Raw genomic sequence first — 5977 nt, 5'->3', positions numbered from 1 at the left:
AAAGCCACAACTCCAGTCAATCTGACAGGATACCAATGTGATTGGACTATGGTCAGCCTGTTTACACCTTTTGAACTTGCATCTTCACAGAGCCACTGATTGTGGGTTCGAGTCCCAGCTGTAGCTCTCAACAGCAGAGTGGCGCAGCGGAAGCGTGCTGGGCCCATAACCCAGAGGTCGATAGATCGAAACTGTCCTCTGCTAACAGTGTTTTAAAACTATGTCATCTCCTTCAGGGACCCAGCCTCATGGGTATTCAGTGAACAGTCATCAATGTGATTGGACTGTGGGCAGTGGTTCATCTGTAGTCGCTTTGAATGGGTACCAATGTCATGTGACTGTGGTCAGTCTTTCCACACCATTCTGAAAGGATACCAATGTGACTGAATTGTGGTCAGCCTGTTTACAGCTTTTGAACTTGCATCTTCAATGAGCCAATGTGATTGGACAGTGGTGAGACTGTTCACACTTTTTGAACTTGCGTTTCTACTAAGCCTGACCAACACAGCGACATAGGTAAGGCCTCAACTGTAGTCAATCTGAAAGGATATCAATGTGACTGGAGTGTGGTCAGCCTGTTTACACCTTTTGAACTTGCATCTTCACTGAGCCAATGTGATTTTACAGTGGTGAGACTGTTCATACCTTTTGAACTTGCGTTTCTACTAAGCCTGACGAACGCAGCGACATGAGTAAGGCCACAACTCTAGTCAATCTGACAGGATACCAATGTGATTGGACTATTGTCAGCCTGTTTACACCTTTTGAACTTCCATCTTCACAGAGCCACTGATTGTGGGTTCGAGTCCCAGCTGTCGCTCTCAACAGCAGAGTGGCGCAGCGGAAGCGTGCTGGGCCCATAACCCAGAGGTCGATAGATCGAAACTATCCTCTGCTAACAGTGTTTTAAAACTATGTCATCTCCTTCAGGGACCCAGCCTCATGGGTATTCAGTGAACAGTCACCACTGTGATTGGACAGAGGCCAGTGGTTCATCTGTAGTCACTTTGAATGGGTACCAATGTCATGTGACTGTGGTCAGCCTTTTTGACACCATTCTGAAAGGATATCAATGTGATTGGACAGTGGTGAGCCTTTTCACAGCTTTTGAAATTGCGTTTCTACTAAGCCTGACGAACACAGCGACATGGGTAAGGCCTCAACTCTAGTCAATCTGAAAGGATATCAATGTGGTTGGACTGTGGTCAGCCTGTTTACACCTTTTGAACTTGCATCTTCACAGAGCCACTGATTGTGGGTTCGAGTCCCAGCTGTAGCTCTCAACAGCAGAGTGGCGCAGCGGAAGCGTGCTGGGCCCATAACCCAGAGGTCGATAGATCGAAACTATCCTCTGCTAACAGTGTTTTAAAACTATGTCATCTCCTTCAGGGACCCAGCCTCATGGGTATTCAGTGAACAGTCATCAATGTGATTGGACTGTGGGCAGTGGTTCATCTGTAGTCGCTTTGAATGGGTACCAATGTCATGTGACTGTGGTCAGTCTTTCCACACCATTCTGAAAGGATACCAATGTGACTGAATTGTGGTCAGCTTTTGAACTTACAGCTTTTGAACTTGCATCTTCAATGAGCCAATGTGATTGGACAGTGGTGAGACTGTTCACACCTTTTGAACTTGCGTTTCTACTAAGCCTGACCAACGCAGCGACATGAGTAAGGCCACAACTCTAGTAAATCGGACAGGATACCAATGTGATTGGACTATGGTCAGCCTGTTTACACCTTTTGAACTTGCATCTTCACTGAGCCAATGTGATTGGACAGTGGTGAGCCTGTTCACACCTTTTGAACTTGCGTTTCCACTAAGCCTGACAACGCAGCAATATGAGTGAGGCCTAATGTGTAGTTGCAGTGAATAGTCACCAATGTGGTTGGACAGTGGTCAGCCTGTTCACACCTTTTGTACTTGCGTTTCCACTAAGCCTGACCAACACAGTGACATGGGTAAAGCCTCAACTGTAGTCAATCTGAAAGGATATCAATGTGACTGGACTGTGGTCAGCCTGTTTACACCTTTTGAACTTGCATCTTCACTGAGCCACTGATTGTGGATTCGAGTCCCAGCTGTAACTCTCAACAGCAGAGTGGCGCAGCGGAAGTCTGCTGGGCCCATAACCCAGAGGTCGATAGATTGAAACTGTCCTCTGCTAACAGTGTTTTAAAACTATGTCATCTCCTTCAGGGACCCAGCCTCATGGGTATTCAGTGAACAGTCATCAGTGCGATTGGACTGTGGGCAGTGGTTTATCTGTAGTCGCTTTGAATGGGTACCAATGTCATGTGACTGTGGTCAGCCTTCTCACACCATTCTGAAAGGATCCCAATGTGACTGGACTGTGGTCAGCCTGTTTACAGTTTTTGAACTTGCATCTTCACTGAGCCAATGTGATTGGACAGTGGTGAGCCTTTTCACAACTTTTGAACTTGCGTTTCTACTAAACCTGACCAACACAGCGACATGGGTAAGGCCACAACTCTAGTCAATCTGACAGGATACCAATGTGATTGGACTATGGTCAGCCTGTTTACACCTTTTGAACTTGCATCTTCACTGAGCCACTGATTGTGGATTCGAGTCCCAGGTGTGGCTGTCAACAGCAGAGTGGCGCAGCGGGAGCGTGCTGGGCCCATAACCCAGAGGTCGATAGATCGAAACTATCCTCTGCTAACAGTGTTTTAAAGCTGCGTCATCTCCTTCACGCACCCAGCCTCATGGGTTTTCAGTGAACAGTGATCTATGTGATTGGACAGTGGGCAGTGGTTCACCTGTAGTCGCTTTGAATGGGTACCAATGTCATGTGACTGTGGTCAGCCTTTTCACACCATTCTGAAAGGATACCAATGTGATTCGACAGTGGTCAGCCTCTTTACACCTTTTGAACTTGCATCTTCACAGAGCCACTGATTGTGGGTTCGAGTCCCAGCTGTAGCTCTCAACAGCAGAGTGGCCCAGCGGAAGAGTGCTGGGCCCATAACCCAGAGGTCGATAGATGCTAACAGTGTTTTAAAGCTACGTCATCTCCTTCAGGCACCCAGTCTCATGGGTATTCAGTGAACAGTCATCTATGTGATTGGACAGTGGGCAGTGGTTCACCTGTAGTCGCTTTGAATGGGTACCAATGTCATGTGACTGTGGTCAGCCTTTTCACACCATTCTGAAAGGATATCAATGTTATTGGACAGTGGTGAGCCTTTTCACAGCTTTTGAACTTGCTTTTCTACTACAGCGACATGGGTAAGGCCTCAACTGTAGTCAATCTGAAAGGATACCAATGTGACTGGACTGTGCTCAGCCGGTTTACACCTTTTGAACTTGCATCTTCACTGAGCCACTGATTGTGGGTTCGCGTCCCAGCTGTAACTCTCAACAGCAGAGTGGCGCAGCGGACGAGTGCTGGGCCCATAACCCAGAGGTTGATAGATCAAAACTAGCCTCTGCTTACAGTGTTTTAAAGCTGCATCATCTCCTTCAGGGACCCAGCCTCATGGGTATTCAGTGAACAGTCATCAATGTGATTGGGCTGTGGGCAGTGGTTCATCTGTAGTTGCTTTGAATGGGTACCAATGTCATGTGACTGTGGTCAGCCTTTTCACACCATTCTGAAAGGATTCCAATGTGACTGAATTGTGGTCAGCCTGTTTACAGCTTTTGAACTTGCATCTTCACTGAGCCAATGTGATTGGACAGTGTTGAGCCTGTTCACACCTTTTGAACTTACTTTTCTTCTAAGCCTGACCAACGCAGCGACATGGGTAAGGCCCCAACTCTAGTCAATCTGACAGGATACCAATGTGATTGGACTGTTTACACCCTTTGAACTTGCGTCTTTACTGAGCCACTAATTGTGGGTTCGAAGTACCACTTGTGTTTCTCAACAGCAGACTTGCGCAGGTGAAAGCGTCAACAGTGCTTGACTAGTTGCGTCATTCAATTAAATTTTATTTATATAGTGCCAAATCACAACAAAAGTCATCTCATGACACTTACAAATAGAGTAGGTCTAGACCGACTCTTTATAATTGTATTATAGAGACCCAACAGTTCCCATCATGAGCAAGCACTTTGGCGACAGTGGCAAGGAAAAATTTCCTTTTAAGAGGCAGAAACCTCGAGAAGAACCAGACTCTAGGTGGGGGGGTCATCTGCTTTGACCGGTTCGGTTTGAGAGGGAGTAAGAGAGAGGGGGGGAGACAGACAGACAGACAGAAAGAGACAGAGAGAGAGATAGACGTAGAGACACAGACAGACAGACAGACAGACAGGCAGAGATGTATGGAAGCACTAGCAGTAGAAACAGCAGCTATAATTATAATAATACTGGAAATATGACTGATAATAGTAGTTACAGCTGTAATAGTAGCTGAGATTAATAATAGCAGCTTTAATAGTAAGAGAACTACGACTAAACATAATAACTGTAGTGATGAGAGTCAGGCAGGCCCATGGCAGCAGCACCCAGGCGTACCAGGACCACGATCCACAGCAACCTGCGAGACGAGAAAGCACAAAGAAACTGTGGGGATGAAATAAAGTTGGTAACATGCATTGGACTGTGATGAATGTGCAAAGATGAAGAGGGAGAGGAGGAAAGCTCAGTGCATCATGGGAAGTCCCCCAGCAGTCTAGGGCTATAGCAGCATAACTAGGGGGCTGGTCCAGGCAGGCCTGAGCCAGCCCTTAACTATAAGCGTTATCAAAAAGCAAAGTTTTAAGCCTACTCTTAAAAGTAGAGAGTGTGTCTGCCCCCCGAACCCAAACTGGGAGCCGATTCCACAGGAGAGGAGCTTGATAGCTGAAGGCTCTGGCTCCTGTTCTGCTTTTGGAGACTCTAGGAATCACAAGCAACCCTGCACTCTGGGAGCGCAGTGCTTTAGTGGGGTAATAGGGTACTATGAGCTCTTTAAGATATGATGGTGCATGACCAGTAAGAGCTTTGTAAGTCAGGAGAAGGATTTTAAACTCTATTCTAGATTTTACAGGGAGCCAGTGCAGCGAAGCTAACACAGGAGAAATATGATCTCTTTTCCTGGTTCCTGTCAGTCCACGTGCAGCAGCATTCTGGATCAGCTGGAGAGTCCTCAGGGACTTATTGGGACAGCCTGATAATAAGGAATTGCAATAATCCAGCCTAGACGTGACAAATGCATGGACTAATTTTTCTGCATCTGTTTGAGACAGGATCTTCCTGATTTTTGCAATGTTACGGACGTGAAAGAAGGCAGTCCTTGAAGTTTGTTTTACGTGGGAGTTAAAGGACATGTCCTGATCAAAGACAACTCTGAGATTCCTCACGGTGGCGCTGGAGGCCAGGGCAATGCCATCTAGGGTAACAATATCCTTAGATACTGTGTTTCTGAGGTGTTCAGGGCCAAGAACAATAACTTCTGTCTTGTCTGAGTTCAACATCAGATAATTACAGGTCATCCAGGTCTTTATGTCCTTAAGGCATGCTTGGAGCTTGGCTAACTGATGAGATTCTTCTGGCTTGATCATCTCCTTCAAGGAGAGGCCTTTTGTTCATCTGTAGTCCCTCTGAATGGGTACCATTGTCATGTGATTGTGGTCAGCCTGTTCACACCATTCCAAGTTGTGTTTTTACTAAGCATGACCAATGCAGCAACATGGGTAAGGCCTCATTTGTAGTCGCTGTGAATAGTCACCAATGTGGTTGGATAGTGGTGAGCCTGTTCACACCTTTTGAACTTGCGTTTCCACTAAGCCTGACCAACGAGGTCGATAGATCGAAACTATCCTCTGCTAACAGTGTTTTACTAGCTGCATCATCTCCTTCAAGAACCCAGCCTCATGTGTATTCAGTGAACAGTCACCAATGTGATTGGACAGTGGGCAGTGGTTCATCTGTAGTCGCTTTGAATGGGTACCATTGTCATGTGACTGTGGTCAGCCTGTTCACACCATTCCTAGTTGTGTTTTTACTAAGCCTGGCCAATGCAGT

General features: G+C 46.5%; 2 non-coding genes across 2 annotated transcripts; both read left to right on the top strand.

The window, feature by feature from the left end:
* The first annotated feature begins 826 nt into the window (after positions 1-826).
* trnam-cau (transfer RNA methionine (anticodon CAU)) lies at positions 827-898 on the top strand. The gene has a single exon. It is a non-coding gene; the product is annotated as a tRNA-Met (tRNA).
* Positions 899-1285: 387 nt separating this feature from the next.
* Positions 1286-1357, top strand: trnam-cau (transfer RNA methionine (anticodon CAU)). The gene has a single exon. It is a non-coding gene; the product is annotated as a tRNA-Met (tRNA).
* The last annotated feature ends 4620 nt before the right edge of the window (positions 1358-5977 follow it).

This window comes from Enoplosus armatus, chromosome 17 (assembly GCF_043641665.1).
Source record: "Enoplosus armatus isolate fEnoArm2 chromosome 17, fEnoArm2.hap1, whole genome shotgun sequence".
NCBI classification, from domain to species: Eukaryota; Metazoa; Chordata; class Actinopteri; order Centrarchiformes; family Enoplosidae; genus Enoplosus; species Enoplosus armatus.
This window is presented reverse-complemented; position numbering and strand designations above follow the sequence as displayed.